Here is a 25,839-nt window from a genome sequence, read left to right as displayed (position 1 = left end):
CCTTGCCTATTGTAGAGCGCGCCTCCTACTTCCACTGCTGAACGAAAACCCATGATTTTGGACCCTGTTTTCATGCAAAAAGGCTAAAATAAATGTTTCACGTTTGTTACACTCAAACAGTGGCTCCTCTCATATGCTGAACTGGTCGCATTGTGGATTTGGCCTAAAACATGATTTTGGACAATGTTCATGGAACTCAGCTTAAAACGTACTTGCAGACTTGAAAACCCTTGCCTATTGTAGAGCGCGCCTCCTACTTCCACTACTGAACGAAAACCCATGATTTTGGACCCTGTTTTCATGCGAAAAGGCTAAAAGAATTGTTTCACGTTTGTTACACTCAAACAGTGTCTCCTGTCATATGCTGATCTGGTCGCAATGTGGATTTGGCCTAAAACATGATTTTGGACAATGTTCATGGAACTCAGCTTAAAACGTACTTGCAGACTTGAAAACCCTTGTCTATTGTAGAGCGCGCCTCCTACTTCCAGTGCTGAACGAAAACCCATGATTTTGGACCCTGTTTTCATGCGAAAAGGCTAAAAGAAATGTTTCACGTTTGTTACACTCAAACAGTGTCTCCTCTCATATGCTGAACTGGTCGCATTGTGGATTTTGGTTAAAACATGATTTTGGACAATGTTCATGGAACTCAGCTTAAAACGTACTTGCAGACTTGAAAACCCTTGCCTATTGTAGAGCGCGCCTCCTACTTCCACTGCTGAACGAAAACCCATGATTTTGGACCCTGTTTTCATAAGAAAAGGCTAAAAGAAATGTTTTACGTTTGTTACACTCAAACAGTGTCTCCTGTCATATGCTGAACTGGTCGCAATGTGGATTTGGCCTAAAACATGATTTTGGACAATGTTCATGGAACTCAGCTTAAAACGTACTTGCAGACTTGAAAACCCTTGCCTATTGTAGAGCGCGCCTCCTACTTCCACTGCTGAACGAAAACCCATGATTTTGGACCCTGTTTTCATGCAAAAAGGCTAAAAGAAATGTTTCACGTTTGTTACACTCAAACAGTGGCTCCTCTCATATGCTGAACTGGTCGCATTGTGGATTTTGGTTAAAACATGATTTTGGACAATGTTCATGGAACTCAGCTTAAAACGTACTTGCAGACTTGAAAACCCTTGCCTATTGTAGAGCGCGCCTCCTACTTCCACTGCTGAATGAAAACCCATGATTTTGGACCCTGTTTTCATGCAAAATGGCTAAAAGAAATGTTTCACGTTTGTTACACACAAACAGTGTCTCCTCTCATATGCTGAACTGGTCGCATTGTGGATTTTGGTTAAAACATGATTTTGGACAATGTTCATGGAACTCAGCTTAAAACGTACTTGCAGACTTGAAAACCCTTGCCTATTGTAGAGCGCACCTCCTACTTCCACTGCTGAACGAAAACCCATGATTTTGGACCCTGTTTTCATGCAAAAAGGCTAAAAGAAATGTTTCACGTTTGTTACACTCAAACAGTGGCTCCTCTCATATGCTGAACTGGTCGCATTGTGGATTTTGGTTAAAACATGATTTTGGACAATGTTCATGGAACTCAGCTTAAAACGTACTTGCAGACTTGAAAACCCTTGCCTATTGTAGAGCGCGCCTCCTACTTCCACTGCTGAACGAAAACCCATGATTTTGGACCCTGTTTTCATGCGAAAAGGCTAAAAGAAATGTTTCACGCTTGTTACACTCAAACAGTGTCTCCTCTCATATGCTGAACTGGTCGCATTGTGGATTTTGGTTAAAACATGATTTTGGACAATGTTCATGGAACTCAGCTTAAAACGTACTTGCAGACTTGAAAACCCTTGCCTATTGTAGAGCGCGCCTCCTACTTCCACTGCTGAACGAAAACCCATGATTTTGGACCCTGTTTTCATGCGAAAAGGCTAAAAGAAATGTTTCACGCTTGTTACACTCAAACAGTGTCTCCTCTCATATGCTGAACTGGTCGCATTGTGGATTTTGGTTAAAACATGATTTTGGACAATGTTCATGGAACTCAGCTTAAAACGTACTTGCAGACTTGAAAACCCTTGCCTATTGTAGAGCGCGCCTCCTACTTCCACTACTGAATGAAAACCCATGATTTTGGACCCTGTTTTCATGCGAAAAAGCTAAAAGAATTGTTTCACGTTTGTTACACTCAAACAGTGTCTCCTGTCATATGCTGATCTGGTCGCAATGTGGATTTGGCCTAAAACATGATTTTGGACAATGTTCATGGAACTCAGCTTAAAACGTACTTGCAGACTTGAAAACCCTTGCCTATTGTAGAGCGCACCTCCTACTTCCACTGCTGAACGAAAACCCATGATTTTGGACCCTGTTTTCATGCAAAAAGGCTAAAAGAAATGTTTCACGTTTGTTACACTCAAACAGTGGCTCCTCTCATATGCTGAACTGGTCGCATTGTGGATTTGGCCTAAAACATGATTTTGGACAATGTTCATGGAACTCAGCTTAAAACGTACTTGCAGACTTGAAAACCCTTGCCTATTGTAGAGCGCGCCTCCTACTTCCACTACTGAACGAAAACCCATGATTTTGGACCCTGTTTTCATGCGAAAAGGCTAAAAGAATTGTTTCACGTTAGTTACACTCAAACAGTGTCTCCTGTCATATGCTGATCTGGTCGCAATGTGGATTTGGCCTAAAACATGATTTTGGACAATGTTCATGGAACTCAGCTTAAAACGTACTTGCAGACTTGAAAACCCTTGCCTATTGTAGAGCGCGCCTCCTACTTCCAGTGCTGAACGAAAACCCATGATTTTGGACCCTGTTTTCATGCGAAAAGGCTAAAAGAAATGTTTCACGTTTGTTACACTCAAACAGTGTCTCCTCTCATATGCTGAACTGGTCGCATTGTGGATTTTGGTAAAAACATGATTTTGGACAATGTTCATGGAACTCAGCTTAAAACGTACTTGCAGACTTGAAAACCCTTGCCTATTGTAGAGCGCGCCTCCTACTTCCACTGCTGAACGAAAACCCATGATTTTGGACCCTGTTTTCATAAGAAAAGGCTAAAAGAATTGTTTCACGTTTGTTACACTCAAACAGTGTCTCCTGTCATATGCTGAACTGGTCGCAATGTGGATTTGGCCTAAAACATGATTTTGGACAATGTTCATGGAACTCAGCTTAAAACGTACTTGCAGACTTGAAAACCCTTGCCTATTGTAGAGCGCGCCTCCTACTTCCACTGCTGAACGAAAACCCATGATTTTGGACCCTGTTTTCATGCAAAAAGGCTAAAAGAAATGTTTCACGTTTGTTACACTCAAACAGTGGCTCCTCTCATATGCTGAACTGGTCGCATTGTGGATTTTGGTTAAAACATGATTTTGGACAATGTTCATGGAACTCAGCTTAAAACGTACTTGCAGACTTGAAAACCCTTGCCTATTGTAGAGCGCGCCTCCTACTTCCACTGCTGAATGAAAACCCATGATTTTGGACCCTGTTTTCATGCAAAATGGCTAAAAGAAATGTTTCACGTTTGTTACACACAAACAGTGTCTCCTCTCATATGCTGAACTGGTCGCATTGTGGATTTTGGTTAAAACATGATTTTGGACAATGTTCATGGAACTCAGCTTAAAACGTACTTGCAGACTTGAAAACCCTTGCCTATTGTAGAGCGCACCTCCTACTTCCACTGCTGAACGAAAACCCATGATTTTGGACCCTGTTTTCATGCGAAAAGGCTAAAAGAATTGTTTCACGTTAGTTACACTCAAACAGTGTCTCCTGTCATATGCTGATCTGGTCGCAATGTGGATTTGGCCTAAAACATGATTTTGGACAATGTTCATGGAACTCAGCTTAAAACGTACTTGCAGACTTGAAAACCCTTGCCTATTGTAGAGCGCGCCTCCTACTTCCACTGCTGAACGAAAACCCATGATTTTGGACCCTGTTTTCATGCGAAAAGGCTAAAAGAATTGTTTCACGTTTGTTACACTCAAACAGTGTCTCCTGTCATATGCTGATCTGGTCGCAATGCGGATTTGGCCTAAAACATGATTTTGGACAATGTTCATGGAACTCAGCTTAAAACGTACTTGCAGACTTGAAAACCCTTGCCTATTGTAGAGCGCGCCTCCTACTTCCAGTGCTGAACGAAAACCCATGATTTTGGACCCTGTTTTCATGCGAAAAGGCTAAAAGAAATGTTTCACGTTTGTTACACTCAAACAGTGTCTCCTCTCATATGCTGAACTGGTCGCATTGTGGATTTTGGTTAAAACATGATTTTGGACAATGTTCATGGAACTCAGCTTAAAACGTACTTGCAGACTTGAAAACCCTTGCCTATTGTAGAGCGCGCCTCCTACTTCCACTGCTGAACGAAAACCCATGATTTTGGACCCTGTTTTCATAAGAAAAGGCTAAAAGAATTGTTTCACGTTTGTTACACTCAAACAGTGTCTCCTGTCATATGCTGAACTGGTCGCAATGTGGATTTGGCCTAAAACATGATTTTGGACAATGTTCATGGAACTCAGCTTAAAACGTACTTGCAGACTTGAAAACCCTTGCCTATTGTAGAGCGCGCCTCCTACTTCCACTGCTGAACGAAAACCCATGATTTTGGACCCTGTTTTCATGCAAAAAGGCTAAAAGAAATGTTTCACGTTTGTTACACTCAAACAGTGGCTCCTCTCATATGCTGAACTGGTCGCATTGTGGATTTTGGTTAAAACATGATTTTGGACAATGTTCATGGAACTCAGCTTAAAACGTACTTGCAGACTTGAAAACCCTTGCCTATTGTAGAGCGCGCCTCCTACTTCCACTGCTGAATGAAAACCCATGATTTTGGACCCTGTTTTCATGCAAAATGGCTAAAAGAAATGTTTCACGTTTGTTACACACAAACAGTGTCTCCTCTCATATGCTGAACTGGTCGCATTGTGGATTTTGGTTAAAACATGATTTTGGACAATGTTCATGGAACTCAGCTTAAAACGTACTTGCAGACTTGAAAACCCTTGCCTATTGTAGAGCGCACCTCCTACTTCCACTGCTGAACGAAAACCCATGATTTTGGACCCTGTTTTCATGCGAAAAGGCTAAAAGAATTGTTTCACGTTAGTTACACTCAAACAGTGTCTCCTGTCATATGCTGATCTGGTCGCAATGTGGATTTGGCCTAAAACATGATTTTGGACAATGTTCATGGAACTCAGCTTAAAACGTACTTGCAGACTTGAAAACCCTTGCCTATTGTAGAGCGCGCCTCCTACTTCCACTGCTGAACGAAAACCCATGATTTTGGACCCTGTTTTCATGCGAAAAGGCTAAAAGAAATGTTTCACGTTTGTTACACTCAAACAGTGTCTCCTCTCATATGCTGAACTGGTCGCATTGTGGATTTTGGTTAAAACATGATTTTGGACAATGTTCATGGAACTCAGCTTAAAACGTACTTGCAGACTTGAAAACCCTTGCCTATTGTAGAGCGCGCCTCCTACTTCCACTGCTGAACGAAAACCCATGATTTTGGACCCTGTTTTCATAAGAAAAGGCTAAAAGAATTGTTTCACGTTAGTTACACTCAAACAGTGTCTCCTGTCATATGCTGATCTGGTCGCAATGTGGATTTGGCCTAAAACATGATTTTGGACAATGTTCATGGAACTCAGCTTAAAACGTACTTGCAGACTTGAAAACCCTTGCCTATTGTAGAGCGCGCCTCCTACTTCCACTGCTGATTGAAAACCCATGATTTTGGACCCTGTTTTCATGCAAAATGGCTAAAAGAAATGTTTCACGTTTGTTACACACAAACAGTGTCTCCTCAAATATGCTGAACTGGTCGCATTGTGGATTTTGGTTAAAACATGATTTTGGACAATGTTCATGGAACTCAGCTTAAAACGTACTTGCAGACTTGAAAACCCTTGCCTATTGTAGAGCGCGCCTCCTACTTCCACTGCTGAACGAAAACCCATGATTTTGGACCCTGTTTTCATAAGAAAAGGCTAAAAGAATTGTTTCACGTTTGTTACACTCAAACAGTGTCTCCTGTCATATGCTGAACTGGTCGCAATGTGGATTTGGCCTAAAACATGATTTTGGACAATGTTCATGGAACTCAGCTTAAAACGTACTTGCAGACTTGAAAACCCTTGCCTATTGTAGAGCGCGCCTCCTACTTCCACTGCTGAACGAAAACCCATGATTTTGGACCCTGTTTTCATGCAAAAAGGCTAAAATAAATGTTTCACGTTTGTTACACTCAAACAGTGGCTCCTCTCATATGCTGAACTGGTCGCATTGTGGATTTGGCCTAAAACATGATTTTGGACAATGTTCATGGAACTCAGCTTAAAACGTACTTGCAGACTTGAAAACCCTTGCCTATTGTAGAGCGCGCCTCCTACTTCCACTACTGAACGAAAACCCATGATTTTGGACCCTGTTTTCATGCGAAAAGGCTAAAAGAATTGTTTCACGTTTGTTACACTCAAACAGTGTCTCCTGTCATATGCTGATCTGGTCGCAATGTGGATTTGGCCTAAAACACAATTTTGGACAATGTTCATGGAACTCAGCTTAAAACGTACTTGCAGACTTGAAAACCCTTGCCTATTGTAGAGCGCGCCTCCTACTTCCAGTGCTGAACGAAAACCCATGATTTTGGACCCTGTTTTCATGCGAAAAGGCTAAAAGAAATGTTTCACGTTTGTTACACTCAAACAGTGTCTCCTCTCATATGCTGAACTGGTCGCATTGTGGATTTTGGTTAAAACATGATTTTGGACAATGTTCATGGAACTCAGCTTAAAACGTACTTGCAGACTTGAAAACCCTTGCCTATTGTAGAGCGCGCCTCCTACTTCCACTGCTGAACGAAAACCCATGATTTTGGACCCTGTTTTCATAAGAAAAGGCTAAAAAAATTGTTTCACGTTTGTTACACTCAAACAGTGTCTCCTGTCATATGCTGAACTGGTCGCAATGTGGATTTGGCCTAAAACATGATTTTGGACAATGTTCATGGAACTCAGCTTAAAACGTACTTGCAGACTTGAAAACCCTTGCCTATTGTAGAGCGCGCCTCCTACTTCCACTGCTGAACGAAAACCCATGATTTTGGACCCTGTTTTCATGCAAAAAGGCTAAAAGAAATGTTTCACGTTTGTTACACTCAAACAGTGGCTCCTCTCATATGCTGAACTGGTCGCATTGTGGATTTTGGTTAAAACATGATTTTGGACAATGTTCATGGAACTCAGCTTAAAACGTACTTGCAGACTTGAAAACCCTTGCCTATTGTAGAGCGCGCCTCCTACTTCCACTGCTGAATGAAAACCCATGATTTTGGACCCTGTTTTCATGCAAAATGGCTAAAAGAAATGTTTCACGTTTGTTACACACAAACAGTGTCTCCTCTCATATGCTGAACTGGTCGCATTGTGGATTTTGGTTAAAACATGATTTTGGACAATGTTCATGGAACTCAGCTTAAAACGTACTTGCAGACTTGAAAACCCTTGCCTATTGTAGAGCGCACCTCCTACTTCCACTGCTGAACGAAAACCCATGATTTTGGACCCTGTTTTCATGCAAAAAGGCTAAAAGAAATGTTTCACGTTTGTTACACTCAAACAGTGGCTCCTCTCATATGCTGAACTGGTCGCATTGTGGATTTGGCCTAAAACATGATTTTGGACAATGTTCATGGAACTCAGCTTAAAACGTACTTGCAGACTTGAAAACCCTTGCCTATTGTAGAGCGCGCCTCCTACTTCCACTGCTGAACGAAAACCCATGATTTTGGACCCTGTTTTCATGCGAAAAGGCTAAAAGAAATGTTTCACGCTTGTTACACTCAAACAGTGTCTCCTCTCATATGCTGAACTGGTCGCATTGTGGATTTTGGTTAAAACATGATTTTGGACAATGTTCATGGAACTCAGCTTAAAACGTACTTGCAGACTTGAAAACCCTTGCCTATTGTAGAGCGCGCCTCCTACTTCCACTACTGAACGAAAACCCATGATTTTGGACCCTGTTTTCATGCGAAAAGGCTAAAAGAATTGTTTCACGTTTGTTACACTCAAACAGTGTCTCCTGTCATATGCTGATCTGGTCGCAATGTGGATTTGGCCTAAAACATGATTTTGGACAATGTTCATGGAACTCAGCTTAAAACGTACTTGCAGACTTGAAAACCCTTGCCTATTGTAGAGCGCACCTCCTACTTCCACTGCTGAACGAAAACCCATGATTTTGGACCCTGTTTTCATGCAAAAAGGCTAAAAGAAATGTTTCACGTTTGTTACACTCAAACAGTGGCTCCTCTCATATGCTGAACTGGTCGCATTGTGGATTTGGCCTAAAACATGATTTTGGACAATGTTCATGGAACTCAGCTTAAAACGTACTTGCAGACTTGAAAACCCTTGCCTATTGTAGAGCGCGCCTCCTACTTCCACTACTGAACGAAAACCCATGATTTTGGACCCTGTTTTCATGCGAAAAGGCTAAAAGAATTGTTTCACGTTAGTTACACTCAAACAGTGTCTCCTGTCATATGCTGATCTGGTCGCAATGTGGATTTGGCCTAAAACATGATTTTGGACAATGTTCATGGAACTCAGCTTAAAACGTACTTGCAGACTTGAAAACCCTTGCCTATTGTAGAGCGCGCCTCCTACTTCCAGTGCTGAACGAAAACCCATGATTTTGGACCCTGTTTTCATGCGAAAAGGCTAAAAGAAATGTTTCACGTTTGTTACACTCAAACAGTGTCTCCTCTCATATGCTGAACTGGTCGCATTGTGGATTTTGGTTAAAACATGATTTTGGACAATGTTCATGGAACTCAGCTTAAAACGTACTTGCAGACTTGAAAACCCTTGCCTATTGTAGAGCGCGCCTCCTACTTCCACTGCTGAACGAAAACCCATGATTTTGGACCCTGTTTTCATAAGAAAAGGCTAAAAGAATTGTTTCACGTTAGTTACACTCAAACAGTGTCTCCTGTCATATGCTGATCTGGTCGCAATGTGGATTTGGCCTAAAACATGATTTTGGACAATGTTCATGGAACTCAGCTTAAAACGTACTTGCAGACTTGAAAACCCTTGCCTATTGTAGAGCGCGCCTCCTACTTCCACTGCTGAACGAAAACCCATGATTTTGGACCCTGTTTTCATGCGAAAAGGCTAAAAGAAATGTTTCACGTTTGTTACACTCAAACAGTGTCTCCTCTCATATGCTGAACTGGTCGCATTGTGGATTTTGGTTAAAACATGATTTTGGACAATGTTCATGGAACTCAGCTTAAAACGTACTTGCAGACTTGAAAACCCTTGCCTATTGTAGAGCGCGCCTCCTACTTCCACTGCTGAATGAAAACCCATGATTTTGGACCCTGTTTTCATGCGAAAAGGCTAAAAGAAATGTTTCACGCTTGTTACACTCAAACAGTGTCTCCTCTCATATGCTGAACTGGTCGCATTGTGGATTTTGGTTAAAACATGATTTTGGACAATGTTCATGGAACTCAGCTTAAAACGTACTTGCAGACTTGAAAACCCTTGCCTATTGTAGAGCGCGCCTCCTACTTCAACTACTGAACGAAAACCCATGATTTTGGACCCTGTTTTCATGCGAAAAGGCTAAAAGAATTGTTTCACGTTTGTTACACTCAAACAGTGTCTCCTGTCATATGCTGATCTGGTCGCAATGTGGATTTGGCCTAAAACATGATTTTGGACAATGTTCATGGAACTCAGCTTAAAACGTACTTGCAGACTTGAAAACCCTTGCCTATTGTAGAGCGCACCTCCTACTTCCACTGCTGAACGAAAACCCATGATTTTGGACCCTGTTTTCATGCGAAAAGGCTAAAAGAATTGTTTCACGTTTGTTACACTCAAACAGTGTCTCCTGTCATATGCTGATCTGGTCGCAATGTGGATTTGGCCTAAAACATGATTTTGGACAATGTTCATGGAACTCAGCTTAAAACGTACTTGCAGACTTGAAAACCCTTGCCTATTGTAGAGCGCACCTCCTACTTCCACTGCTGAACGAAAACCCATGATTTTGGACCCTGTTTTCATGCAAAAAGGCTAAAAGAAATATTTCACGTTTGTTACACTCAAACAGTGGCTCCTCTCATATGCTGAACTGGTCGCATTGTGGATTTGGCCTAAAACATGATTTTGGACAATGTTCATGGAACTCAGCTTAAAACGTACTTGCAGACTTGAAAACCCTTGCCTATTGTAGAGCGCGCCTCCTACTTCCACTACTGAACGAAAACCCATGATTTTGGACCCTGTTTTCATGCGAAAAGGCTAAAAGAATTGTTTCACGTTAGTTACACTCAAACAGTGTCTCCTGTCATATGCTGATCTGGTCGCAATGTGGATTTGGCCTAAAACATGATTTTGGACAATGTTCATGGAACTCAGCTTAAAACGTACTTGCAGACTTGAAAACCCTTGCCTATTGTAGAGCGCGCCTCCTACTTCCACTGCTGATTGAAAACCCATGATTTTGGACCCTGTTTTCATGCAAAATGGCTAAAAGAAATGTTTCACGTTTGTTACACACAAACAGTGTCTCCTCTCATATGCTGAACTGGTCGCATTGTGGATTTTGGTTAAAACATGATTTTGGACAATGTTCATGGAACTCAGCTTAAAACGTACTTGCAGACTTGAAAACCCTTGCCTATTGTAGAGCGCGCCTCCTACTTCCACTGCTGAACGAAAACCCATGATTTTGGACCCTGTTTTCATGCGAAAAGGCTAAAAGAAATGTTTCACGCTTGTTACACTCAAACAGTGTCTCCTCTCATATGCTGAACTGGTCGCATTGTGGATTTTGGTTAAAACATGATTTTGGACAATGTTCATGGAACTCAGCTTAAAACGTACTTGCAGACTTGAAAACCCTTGCCTATTGTAGAGCGCGCCTCCTACTTCCACTACTGAACGAAAACCCATGATTTTGGACCCTGTTTTCATGCGAAAAGGCTAAAAGAATTGTTTCACGTTTGTTACACTCAAACAGTGTCTCCTGTCATATGCTGATCTGGTCGCAATGTGGATTTGGCCTAAAACATGATTTTGGACAATGTTCATGGAACTCAGCTTAAAACGTACTTGCAGACTTGAAAACCCTTGCCTATTGTAGAGCGCACCTCCTACTTCCACTGCTGAACGAAAACCCATGATTTTGGACCCTGTTTTCATGCAAAAAGGCTAAAATAAATGTTTCACGTTTGTTACACTCAAACAGTGGCTCCTCTCATATGCTGAACTGGTCGCATTGTGGATTTGGCCTAAAACATGATTTTGGACAATGTTCATGGAACTCAGCTTAAAACGTACTTGCAGACTTGAAAACCCTTGCCTATTGTAGAGCGCGCCTCCTACTTCCACTACTGAACGAAAACCCATGATTTTGGACCCTGTTTTCATGCGAAAAGGCTAAAAGAATTGTTTCACGTTAGTTACACTCAAACAGTGTCTCCTGTCATATGCTGATCTGGTCGCAATGTGGATTTGGCCTAAAACATGATTTTGGACAATGTTCATGGAACTCAGCTTAAAACGTACTTGCAGACTTGAAAACCCTTGCCTATTGTAGAGCGCGCCTCCTACTTCCAGTGCTGAACGAAAACCCATGATTTTGGACCCTGTTTTCATGCGAAAAGGCTAAAAGAAATGTTTCACGTTTGTTACACTCAAACAGTGTCTCCTCTCATATGCTGAACTGGTCGCATTGTGGATTTTGGTTAAAACATGATTTTGGACAATGTTCATGGAACTCAGCTTAAAACGTACTTGCAGACTTGAAAACCCTTGCCTATTGTAGAGCGCGCCTCCTACTTCCACTGCTGAACGAAAACCCATGATTTTGGACCCTGTTTTCATAAGAAAAGGCTAAAAGAATTGTTTCACGTTAGTTACACTCAAACAGTGTCTCCTGTCATATGCTGATCTGGTCGCAATGTGGATTTGGCCTAAAACATGATTTTGGACAATGTTCATGGAACTCAGCTTAAAACGTACTTGCAGACTTGAAAACCCTTGCCTATTGTAGAGCGCGCCTCCTACTTCCACTGCTGAACGAAAACCCATGATTTTGGACCCTGTTTTCATGCGAAAAGGCTAAAAGAAATGTTTCACGTTTGTTACACTCAAACAGTGTCTCCTCTCATATGCTGAACTGGTCGCATTGTGGATTTTGGTTAAAACATGATTTTGGACAATGTTCATGGAACTCAGCTTAAAACGTACTTGCAGACTTGAAAACCCTTGCCTATTGTAGAGCGCGCCTCCTACTTCCACTGCTGAATGAAAACCCATGATTTTGGACCCTGTTTTCATGCGAAAAGGCTAAAAGAAATGTTTCACGCTTGTTACACTCAAACAGTGTCTCCTCTCATATGCTGAACTGGTCGCATTGTGGATTTTGGTTAAAACATGATTTTGGACAATGTTCATGGAACTCAGCTTAAAACGTACTTGCAGACTTGAAAACCCTTGCCTATTGTAGAGCGCGCCTCCTACTTCAACTACTGAACGAAAACCCATGATTTTGGACCCTGTTTTCATGCGAAAAGGCTAAAAGAATTGTTTCACGTTTGTTACACTCAAACAGTGTCTCCTGTCATATGCTGATCTGGTCGCAATGTGGATTTGGCCTAAAACATGATTTTGGACAATGTTCATGGAACTCAGCTTAAAACGTACTTGCAGACTTGAAAACCCTTGCCTATTGTAGAGCGCACCTCCTACTTCCACTGCTGAACGAAAACCCATGATTTTGGACCCTGTTTTCATGCGAAAAGGCTAAAAGAATTGTTTCACGTTTGTTACACTCAAACAGTGTCTCCTGTCATATGCTGATCTGGTCGCAATGTGGATTTGGCCTAAAACATGATTTTGGACAATGTTCATGGAACTCAGCTTAAAACGTACTTGCAGACTTGAAAACCCTTGCCTATTGTAGAGCGCACCTCCTACTTCCACTGCTGAACGAAAACCCATGATTTTGGACCCTGTTTTCATGCAAAAAGGCTAAAAGAAATATTTCACGTTTGTTACACTCAAACAGTGGCTCCTCTCATATGCTGAACTGGTCGCATTGTGGATTTGGCCTAAAACATGATTTTGGACAATGTTCATGGAACTCAGCTTAAAACGTACTTGCAGACTTGAAAACCCTTGCCTATTGTAGAGCGCGCCTCCTACTTCCACTACTGAACGAAAACCCATGATTTTGGACCCTGTTTTCATGCGAAAAGGCTAAAAGAATTGTTTCACGTTAGTTACACTCAAACAGTGTCTCCTGTCATATGCTGATCTGGTCGCAATGTGGATTTGGCCTAAAACATGATTTTGGACAATGTTCATGGAACTCAGCTTAAAACGTACTTGCAGACTTGAAAACCCTTGCCTATTGTAGAGCGCGCCTCCTACTTCCACTGCTGATTGAAAACCCATGATTTTGGACCCTGTTTTCATGCAAAATGGCTAAAAGAAATGTTTCACGTTTGTTACACACAAACAGTGTCTCCTCTCATATGCTGAACTGGTCGCATTGTGGATTTTGGTTAAAACATGATTTTGGACAATGTTCATGGAACTCAGCTTAAAACGTACTTGCAGACTTGAAAACCCTTGCCTATTGTAGAGCGCGCCTCCTACTTCCACTGCTGAACGAAAACCCATGATTTTGGACCCTGTTTTCATAAGAAAAGGCTAAAAGAATTGTTTCACGTTTGTTACACTCAAACAGTGTCTCCTGTCATATGCTGATCTGGTCGCAATGTGGATTTGGCCTAAAACATGATTTTGGACAATGTTCATGGAACTCAGCTTAAAACGTACTTGCAGACTTGAAAACCCTTGCCTATTGTAGAGCGCACCTCCTACTTCCACTGCTGAACGAAAACCCATGATTTTGGACCCTGTTTTCATGCAAAAAGGCTAAAAGAAATGTTTCACGTTTGTTACACTCAAACAGTGGCTCCTCTCATATGCTGAACTGGTCGCATTGTGGATTTGGCCTAAAACATGATTTTGGACAATGTTCATGGAACTCAGCTTAAAACGTACTTGCAGACTTGAAAACCCTTGCCTATTGTAGAGCGCGCCTCCTACTTCCACTACTGAACGAAAACCCATGATTTTGGACCCTGTTTTCATGCGAAAAGGCTAAAAGAATTGTTTCACGTTAGTTACACTCAAACAGTGTCTCCTGTCATATGCTGATCTGGTCGCAATGTGGATTTGGCCTAAAACATGATTTTGGACAATGTTCATGGAACTCAGCTTAAAACGTACTTGCAGACTTGAAAACCCTTGCCTATTGTAGAGCGCGCCTCCTACTTCCACTGCTGAACGAAAACCCATGATTTTGGACCCTGTTTTCATGCGAAAAGGCTAAAAGAAATGTTTCACGTTTGTTACACACAAACAGTGTCTCCTCTCATATGCTGAACTGGTCGCATTGTGGATTTTGGTTAAAACATGATTTTGGACAATGTTCATGGAACTCAGCTTAAAACGTACTTGCAGACTTGAAAACCCTTGCCTATTGTAGAGCGCGCCTCCTACTTCCACTACTGAACGAAAACCCATGATTTTGGACCCTGTTTTCATGCGAAAAGGCAACAAAGAATTGTTTCACGTTTGTTACACTCAAACAGTGTCTCCTGTCATATGCTGATCTGGTCGCAATGTGGATTTGGCCTAAAACATGATTTTGGACAATGTTCATGGAACTCAGCTTAAAACGTACTTGCAGACTTGAAAACCCTTGCCTATTGTAGAGCGCACCTCCTACTTCCACTGCTGAACGAAAACCCATGATTTTGGACCCTGTTTTCATGCAAAAAGGCTAAAAGAAATGTTTCACGTTTGTTACACTCAAACAGTGGCTCCTCTCATATGCTGAACTGGTCGCATTGTGGATTTGGCCTAAAACATGATTTTGGACAATGTTCATGGAACTCAGCTTAAAACGTACTTGCAGACTTGAAAACCCTTGCCTATTGTAGAGCGCGCCTCCTACTTCCACTACTGAACGAAAACCCATGATTTTGGACCCTGTTTTCATGCGAAAAGGCTAAAAGAATTGTTTCACGTTAGTTACACTCAAACAGTGTCTCCTGTCATATGCTGATCTGGTCGCAATGTGGATTTGGCATAAAACATGATTTTGGACAATGTTCATGGAACTCAGCTTAAAACGTACTTGCAGACTTGAAAACCCTTGCCTATTGTAGAGCGCGCCTCCTACTTCCACTACTGAACGAAAACCCATGATTTTGGACCCTGTTTTCATGCGAAAAGGCTAAAAGAATTGTTTCACGTTAGTTACACTCAAACAGTGTCTCCTGTCATATGCTGATCTGGTCGCAATGTGGATTTGGCCTAAAACATGATTTTGGACAATGTTCATGGAACTCAGCTTAAAACGTACTTGCAGACTTGAAAACCCTTGCCTATTGTAGAGCGCGCCTCCTACTTCCACTGCTGAACGAAAACCCATGATTTTGGACCCTGTTTTCATGCGAAAAGGCTAAAAGAAATGTTTCACGTTTGTTACACTCAAACAGTGTCTCCTCTCATATGCTGAACTGGTCGCATTGTGGATTTTGGTTAAAACATGATTTTGGACAATGTTCATGGAACTCAGCTTAAAACGTACTTGCAGACTTGAAAACCCTTGCCTATTGTAGAGCGCGCCTCCTACTTCCACTACTGAACGAAAACCCATGATTTTGGACCCTGTTTTCATGCGAAAAGGCAACAAAGAATTGTTTCACGTTTGTTACACTCAAACAGTGTCTCCTGTCATATGCTGATCTGGTCGCAATGTGGATTTGGCCTAAAACATGATTTTGGACAATGTTCATGGAACTCAGCTTAAAACGTACTTGCAGACTTGAAAACCCTTGCCTATTGTAGAGCGCACCTCCTACTTCCACTGCTGAACGAAAACCCATGATTTTGGACCCTGTTTTCATGCAAAAAGGCTAAAAGAAATGTTTCACGTTTGTTACACTCAAACAGTGGCTCCTCTCATATGCTGAACTGGTCGCATTGTGGATTTGGCATAAAACATGATTTTGGACAATGTTCATGGAACTCAGCTTAAAACGTACTTGCAGACTTGAAAACCCTTGCCTATTGTAGAGCGCGCCTCCTACTTCCACTACTGAACGAAAACCCATGATTTTGGACCCTGTTTTCATGCGAAAAGGCTAAAAGAATTGTTTCACGTTAGTTACACTCAAACAGTGTCTCCTGTCATATGCTGATCTGGTCGCAATGTGGATTTGGCATAAAACATGATTTTGGACAATGTTCATGGAACTCAGCTTAAAACGTACTTGCAGACTTGAAAACCCTTGCCTATTGTAGAGCGCGCCTCCTACTTCTACTGCTGAACGAAAACCCATGATTTTGGACCCTGTTTTCATGCGAAAAGGCTAAAATAAATGTTTCACGTTTGTTACACTCAAACAGTGTCTCCTCTCATATGCTGAACTGGTCGCATTGTGGATTTTGGTTAAAACATGATTTTGGACAATGTTCATGGAACTCAGCTTAAAACGTACTTGCAGACTTGAAAACCCTTGCCTATTGTAGAGCGCGCCTCCTACTTCCAATGCTGAACGAAAACCCATGATTTTGGACCCTGTTTTCATGCGAAAAGGCTAAAAGAAATGTTTCACGCTTGTTACACTCAAACAGTGTCTCCTCTCATATGCTGAACTGGTCGCATTGTGGATTTTGGTTAAAACATGATTTTGGACAATGTTCATGGAACTCAGCTTAAAACGTACTTGCAGACTTGAAAACCCTTGCCTATTGTAGAGCGCGCCTCCTACTTCCACTACTGAACGAAAACCCATGATTTTGGACCCTGTTTTCATGCGAAAAGGCTAAAAGAATTGTTTCACGTTTGTTACACTCAAACAGTGTCTCCTGTCATATGCTGATCTGGTCGCAATGTGGATTTGGCCTAAAACATGATTTTGGACAATGTTCATGGAACTCAGCTTAAAACGTACTTGCAGACTTGAAAACCCTTGCCTATTGTAGAGCGCACCTCCTACTTCCACAGCTGAACGAAAACCCATGATTTTGGACCCTGTTTTCATGCAAAAAGGCTAAAAGAAATGTTTCACGTTTGTTACACTCAAACAGTGGCTCCTCTCATATGCTGAACTGGTCGCATTGTGGATTTGGCCTAAAACATGATTTTGGACAATGTTCATGGAACTCAGCTTAAAACGTACTTGCAGACTTGAAAACCCTTGCCTATTGTAGAGCGCGCCTCCTACTTCCACTACTGAACGAAAACCCATGATTTTGGACCCTGTTTTCATGCGAAAAGGCTAAAAGAATTGTTTCACGTTAGTTACACTCAAACAGTGTCTCCTGTCATATGCTGATCTGGTCGCAATGTGGATTTGGCCTAAAACATGATTTTGGACAATGTTCATGGAACTCAGCTTAAAACGTACTTGCAGACTTGAAAACCCTTGCCTATTGTAGAGCACGCCTCCTACTTCCACTGCTGAACGAAAACCCATGATTTTGGACCCTGTTTTCATGCGAAAAGGCTAAAAGAAATGTTTCACGTTTGTTACACTCAAACAGTGTCTCCTCTCATATGCTGAACTGGTCGCATTGTGGATTTTGGTTAAAACATGATTTTGGACAATGTTCATGGAACTCAGCTTAAAACGTACTTGCAGACTTGAAAACCCTTGCCTATTGTAGAGCGCGCCTCCTACTTCCACTGCTGAACGAAAACCCATGATTTTGGACCCTGTTTTCATGCGAAAAGGCTAAAAGAATTGTTTCACGTTAGTTACACTCAAACAGTGTCTCCTGTCATATGCTGATCTGGTCGCAATGTGGATTTGGCCTAAAACATGATTTTGGACAATGTTCATGGAACTCAGCTTAAAACGTACTTGCAGACTTGAAAACCCTTGCCTATTGTAGAGCGCGCCTCCTACTTCCACTGCTGAACGAAAACCCATGATTTTGGACCCTGTTTTCATAAGAAAAGGCTAAAAGAATTGTTTCACGTTTGTTACACTCAAACAGTGTCTCCTGTCATATGCTGAACTGGTCGCAATGTGGATTTGGCCTAAAACATGATTTTGGACAATGTTCATGGAACTCAGCTTAAAACGTACTTGCAGACTTGAAAACCCTTGCCTATTGTAGAGCGCGCCTCCTACTTCCACTGCTGAATGAAAACCCATGATTTTGGACCCTGTTTTCATGCAAAAAGGCTAAAAGAAATGTTTCACGTTTGTTACACTCAAACAGTGGCTCCTCTCATATGCTGAACTGGTCGCATTGTGGATTTTGGTTAAAACATGATTTTGGACAATGTTCATGGAACTCAGCTTAAAACGTACTTGCAGACTTGAAAACCCTTGCCTATTGTAGAGCGCGCCTCCTACTTCCACTGCTGAACGAAAACCCATGATTTTGGACCCTGTTTTCATGCAAAAAGGCTAAAAGAAATGTTTCACGTTTGTTACACTCAAACAGTGGCTCCTCTCATATGCTGAACTGGTCGCATTGTGGATTTGGCCTAAAACATGATTTTGGACAATGTTCATGGAACTCAGCTTAAAACGTACTTGCAGACTTGAAAACCCTTGCCTATTGTAGAGCGCGCCTCCTACTTCCACTACTGAACGAAAACCCATGATTTTGGACCCTGTTTTAATGCGAAAAGGCTAAAAGAATTGTTTCACGTTTGTTACACTCAAACAGTGTCTCCTGTCATATGCTGATCTGGTCGCAATGTGGATTTGGCCTAAAACATGATTTTGGACAATGTTCATGGAACTCAGCTTAAAACGTACTTGCAGACTTGAAAACCCTTGCCTATTGTAGAGCGCGCCTCCTACTTCCACTACTGAACGAAAACCCATGATTTTGGACCCTGTTTTCATGCGAAAAGGCTAAAAGAATTGTTTCACGTTTGTTACACTCAAACAGTGTCTCCTGTCATATGCTGATCTGGTCGCAATGTGGATTTGGCCTAAAACATGATTTTGGACAATGTTCATGGAACTCAGCTTAAAACGTACTTGCAGACTTGAAAACCCTTGCCTATTGTAGAGCGCACCTCCTACTTCCACTGCTGAACGAAAACCCATGATTTTGGACCCTGTTTTCATGCAAAAAGGCTAAAAGAAATGTTTCACGTTTGTTACACTCAAACAGTGGCTCCTCTCATATGCTGAACTGGTCGCAATGTGGATTTGGCCTAAAACATGATTTTGGACAATGTTCATGGAACTCAGCTTAAAACGTACTTGCAGACTTGAAAACCCTTGCCTATTGTAGAGCGCGCCTCCTACTTCCACTGCTGAACGAAAACCCATGATTTTGGACCCTGTTTTCATGCAAAAAGGCTAAAAGAAATGTTTCACGTTTGTTACACTCAAACAGTGGCTCCTCTCATATGCTGAACTGGTCGCATTGTGGATTTTGGTTAAAACATGATTTTGGACAATGTTCATGGAACTCAGCTTAAAACGTACTTGCAGACTTGAAAACCCTTGCCTATTGTAGAGCGCGCCTCCTACTTCCACTGCTGAATGAAAACCCATGATTTTGGACCCTGTTTTCATGCAAAATGGCTAAAAGAAATGTTTCACGTTTGTTACACACAAACAGTGTCTCCTCTCATATGCTGAACTGGTCGCATTGTGGATTTTGGTTAAAACATGATTTTTGACAATGTTCATGGAACTCAGCTTAAAACGTACTTGCAGACTTGAAAACCCTTGCCTATTGTAGAGCGCGCCTCCTACTTCCACTGCTGAACGAAAACCCATGATTTTGGACCCTGTTTTCATGCGAAAAGGCTAAAAGAATTGTTTCACGTTAGTTACACTCAAACAGTGTCTCCTGTCATATGCTGATCTGGTCGCAATGTGGATTTGGCCTAAAACATGATTTTGGACAATGTTCATGGAACTCAGCTTAAAACGTACTTGCAGACTTGAAAACCCTTGCCTATTGTAGAGCGCGCCTCCTACTTCCACTGTTGAACGAAAACCCATGATTTTGGACCCTGTTTTCATAAGAAAAGGCTAAAAGAATTGTTTCACGTTTGTTACACTCAAACAGTGTCTCCTGTCATATGCTGAACTGGTCGCAATGTGGATTTGGCCTAAAACATGATTTTGGACAATGTTCATGAAACTCAGCTTAAAACGTACTTGCAGACTTGAAAACCCTTGCCTATTGTAGAGCGCGCCTCCTACTTCCACTGCTGAACGAAAACCCATGATTTTGGACCCTGTTTTCATGCAAAAAGGCTAAAAGAAATGTTTCACGTTTGTTACACTCAAACAGTGGCTCCTCTCATATGCTGAACTGGTCGCATTGTGGATTTTGGTTAAAACATGATTTTGGACAATGTTCATGGAACTCAGCTTAAAACGTACTTGCAGACTTGAAAACCCTTGCCTATTGTAGAGCGCGCCTCCTACTTCCACTGCTGAATGAAAACCCATGATTTTGGACCCTGTTTTCATAAGAAAAGGCTAAAAGAATTGTTTCACGTTTGTTACACTCAAACAGTGTCTCCTGTCATATGCTGAACTGGTCACAATGTGGATTTGGCCTAAAACATGATTTTGGACAATGTTCATGGAACTCAGCTTAAAACGTACTTGCAGACTTGAAAACCCTTGCCTATTGTAGAGCGCGCCTCCTACTTCCACTGCTGAACGAAAACCCATGATTTTGGACCCTGTTTTCATGCAAAAAGGCTAAAAGAAATGTTTCACGTTTGTTACACTCAAACAGTGGCTCCTCTCATATGCTGAACTGGTCGCATTGTGGATTTGGCCTAAAACATGATTTTGGACAATGTTCATGGAACTCAGCTTAAAACGTACTTGCAGACTTGAAAACCCTTGCCTATTGTAGAGCGCGCCTCCTACTTCCACTACTGAACGAAAACCCATGATTTTGGACCCTGTTTTAATGCGAAAAGGCTAAAAGAATTGTTTCACGTTTGTTACACTCAAACAGTGTCTCCTGTCATATGCTGATCTGGTCGCAATGTGGATTTGGCCTAAAACATGATTTTGGACAATGTTCATGGAACTCAGCTTAAAACGTACTTGCAGACTTGAAAACCCTTGCCTATTGTAGAACGCGCCTCCTACTTCCACTACTGAACGAAAACCCATGATTTTGGACCCTGTTTTCATGCGAAAAGGCTAAAAGAATTGTTTCACGTTTGTTACACTCAAACAGTGTCTCCTGTCATATGCTGATCTGGTCGCAATGTGGATTTGGCCTAAAACATGATTTTGGACAATGTTCATGGAACTCAGCTTAAAACGTACTTGCAGACTTGAAAACCCTTGCCTATTGTAGAGCGCACCTCCTACTTCCACTGCTGAACGAAAACCCATGATTTTGGACCCTGTTTTCATGCAAAAAGGCTAAAAGAAATGTTTCACGTTTGTTACACTCAAACAGTGGCTCCTCTCATATGCTGAACTGGTCGCAATGTGGATTTGGCCTAAAACATGATTTTGGACAATGTTCATGGAACTCAGCTTAAAACGTACTTGCAGACTTGAAAACCCTTGCCTATTGTAGAGCGCGCCTCCTACTTCCACTGCTGAACGAAAACCCATGATTTTGGACCCTGTTTTCATGCAAAAAGGCTAAAAGAAATGTTTCACGTTTGTTACACTCAAACAGTGGCTCCTCTCATATGCTGAACTGGTCGCATTGTGGATTTTGGTTAAAACATGATTTTGGACAATGTTCATGGAACTCAGCTTAAAACGTACTTGCAGACTTGAAAACCCTTGCCTATTGTAGAGCGCGCCTCCTACTTCCACTGCTGAATGAAAACCCATGATTTTGGACCCTGTTTTCATGCAAAATGGCTAAAAGAAATGTTTCACGTTTGTTACACACAAACAGTGTCTCCTCTCATATGCTGAACTGGTCGCATTGTGGATTTTGGTTAAAACATGATTTTGGACAATGTTCATGGAACTCAGCTTAAAACGTACTTGCAGACTTGAAAACCCTTGCCTATTGTAGAGCGCACCTCCTACTTCCACTGCTGAACGAAAACCCATGATTTTGGACCCTGTTTTCATGCAAAAAGGCTAAAAGAAATGTTTCACGTTTGTTACACTCAAACAGTGGCTCCTCTCATATGCTGAACTGGTCGCATTGTGGATTTGGCCTAAAACATGATTTTGGACAATGTTCATGGAACTCAGCTTAAAACGTACTTGCAGACTTGAAAACCCTTGCCTATTGTAGAGCGCGCCTCCTACTTCCACTACTGAACGAAAACCCATGATTTTGGACCCTGTTTTCATGCGAAAAGGCTAAAAGAATTGTTTCACGTTTGTTACACTCAAACAGTGTCTCCTGTCATATGCTGATCTGGTCGCAATGTGGATTTGGCCTAAAACATGATTTTGGACAATGTTCATGGAACTCAGCTTAAAACGTACTTGCAGACTTGAAAACCCTTGCCTATTGTAGAGCGCGCCTCCTACTTCCAGTGCTGAACGAAAACCCATGATTTTGGACCCTGTTTTCATGCAAAAAGGCTAAAAGAAATGTTTCACGTTTGTTACACTCAAACAGTGGCTCCTCTCATATGCTGAACTGGTCGCATTGTGGATTTTGGTTAAAACATGATTTTGGACAATGTTCATGGAACTCAGCTTAAAACGTACTTGCAGACTTGAAAACCCTTGCCTATTGTAGAGCGCGCCTCCTACTTCCACTGCTGAATGAAAACCCATGATTTTGGACCCTGTTTTCATAAGAAAAGGCTAAAAGAATTGTTTCACGTTTGTTACACTCAAACAGTGTCTCCTGTCATATGCTGAACTGGTCACAATGTGGATTTGGCCTAAAACATGATTTTGGACAATGTTCATGGAACTCAGCTTAAAACGTACTTGCAGACTTGAAAACCCTTGCCTATTGTAGAGCGCGCCTCCTACTTCCACTGCTGAACGAAAACCCATGATTTTGGACCCTGTTTTCATGCAAAAAGGCTAAAAGAAATGTTTCACGTTTGTTACACTCAAACAGTGGCTCCTCTCATATGCTGAACTGGTCGCAATGTGGATTTGGCCTAAAACATGATTTTGGACAATGTTCATGGAACTCAGCTTAAAACGTACTTGCAGACTTGAAAACCCTTGCCTATTGTAGAGCGCGCCTCCTACTTCCACTGCTGAACGAAAACCCATGATTTTGGACCCTGTTTTCATGCAAAAAGGCTAAAAGAAATGTTTCACGTTTGTTACACTCAAACAGTGGCTCCTCTCATATGCTGAACTGGTCGCATTGTGGATTTTGGTTAAAACATGATTTTGGACAATGTTCATGGAACTCAGCTTAAAACGTACTTGCAGACTTGAAAACCCTTGCCTATTGTAGAGCGCGCCTCCTACTTCCACTGCTGAATGAAAACCCATGATTTTGGACCCTGTTTTCATGCAAAATGGCTAAAAGAAATGTTTCACGTTTGTTACACACAAACAGTGTCTCCTCTCATATGCTGAACTGGTCGCATTGTGGATTTTGGTTAAAACATGATTTTGGACAATGTTCATGGAACTCAGCTTAAAACGTACTTGCAGACTTGAAAACCCTTGCCTATTGTAGAGCGCACCTCCTACTTCCACTGCTGAACGAAAACCCATGATTTTGGACCCTGTTTTCATGCAAAAAGGCTAAAAGAAATGTTTCACGTTTGTTACACTCAAACAGTGGCTCCTCTCATATGCTGAACTGGTCGCATTGTGGATTTGGCCTAAAACATGATTTTGGACAATGTTCATGGAACTCAGCTTAAAACGTACTTGCAGACTTGAAAACCCTTGCCTATTGTAGAGCGCGCCTCCTACTTCCACTACTGAACGAAAACCCATGATTTTGGACCCTGTTTTCATGCGAAAAGGCTAAAAGAATTGTTTCACGTTTGTTACACTCAAACAGTGTCTCCTGTCATATGCTGATCTGGTCGCAATGTGGATTTGGCCTAAAACATGATTTTGGACAATGTTCATGGAACTCAGCTTAAAACGTACTTGCAGACTTGAAAACCCTTGCCTATTGTAGAGCGCGCCTCCTACTTCCAGTGCTGAACGAAAACCCATGATTTTGGACCCTGTTTTCATGCAAAAAGGCTAAAAGAAATGTTTCACGTTTGTTACACTCAAACAGTGGCTCCTCTCATATGCTGAACTGGTCGCATTGTGGATTTTGGTTAAAACATGATTTTGGACAATGTTCATGGAACTCAGCTTAAAACGTACTTGCAGACTTGAAAACCCTTGCCTATTGTAGAGCGCGCCTCCTACTTCCACTGCTGAATGAAAACCCATGATTTTGGACCCTGTTTTCATAAGAAAAGGCTAAAAGAATTGTTTCACGTTTGTTACACTCAAACAGTGTCTCCTGTCATATGCTGAACTGGTCACAATGTGGATTTGGCCTAAAACATGATTTTGGACAATGTTCATGGAACTCAGCTTAAAACGTACTTGCAGACTTGAAAACCCTTGCCTATTGTAGAGCGCGCCTCCTACTTCCACTGCTGAACGAAAACCCATGATTTTGGACCCTGTTTTCATGCAAAAAGGCTAAAAGAAATGTTTCACGTTTGTTACACTCAAACAGTGGCTCCTCTCATATGCTGAACTGGTCGCATTGTGGATTTGGCCTAAAACATGATTTTGGACAATGTTCATGGAACTCAGCTTAAAACGTACTTGCAGACTTGAAAACCCTTGCCTATTGTAGAGCGCGCCTCCTACTTCCACTACTGAACGAAAACCCATGATTTTGGACCATGTTTTAATGCGAAAAGGCTAAAAGAATTGTTTCACGTTTGTTACACTCAAACAGTGTCTCCTGTCATATGCTGATCTGGTCGCAATGTGGATTTGGCCTAAAACATGATTTTGGACAATGTTCATGGAACTCAGCTTAAAACGTACTTGCAGACTTGAAAACCCTTGCCTATTGTAGAGCGCGCCTCCTACTTCCACTACTGAACGAAAACCCATGATTTTGGACCCTGTTTTCATAAGAAAAGGCTAAAAGAATTGTTTCACGTTTGTTACACTCAAACAGTGTCTCCTGTCATATGCTGATCTGGTCGCAATGTGGATTTGGCCTAAAACATGATTTTGGACAATGTTCATGGAACTCAGCTTAAAACGTACTTGCAGACTTGAAAACCCTTGCCTATTGTAGAGCGCACCTCCTACTTCCACTGCTGAACGAAAACCCATGATTTTGGACCCTGTTTTCATGCAAAAAGGCTAAAAGAAATGTTTCACGTTTGTTACACTCAAACAGTGGCTCCTCTCATATGCTGAACTGGTCGCAATGTGGATTTGGCCTAAAACATGATTTTGGACAATGTTCATGGAACTCAGCTTAAAACGTACTTGCAGACTTGAAAACCCTTGCCTATTGTAGAGCGCGCCTCCTACTTCCACTGCTGAACGAAAACCCATGATTTTGGACCCTGTTTTCATGCAAAAAGGCTAAAAGAAATGTTTCACGTTTGTTACACTCAAACAGTGGCTCCTCTCATATGCTGAACTGGTCGCATTGTGGATTTTGGTTAAAACATGATTTTGGACAATGTTCATGGAACTCAGCTTAAAACGTACTTGCAGACTTGAAAACCCTTGCCTATTGTAGAGCGCGCCTCCTACTTCCACTGCTGAATGAAAACCCATGATTTTGGACCCTGTTTTCA

Source organism: Coregonus lavaretus (genome assembly GCF_964263955.1).
Source record: "Coregonus lavaretus genome assembly, chromosome: 14".
NCBI classification, from domain to species: Eukaryota; Metazoa; Chordata; class Actinopteri; order Salmoniformes; family Salmonidae; genus Coregonus; species Coregonus lavaretus.
The sequence above is the reverse complement of the archived record's forward strand: the minus strand, read 5'-3'. Positions refer to the sequence as shown.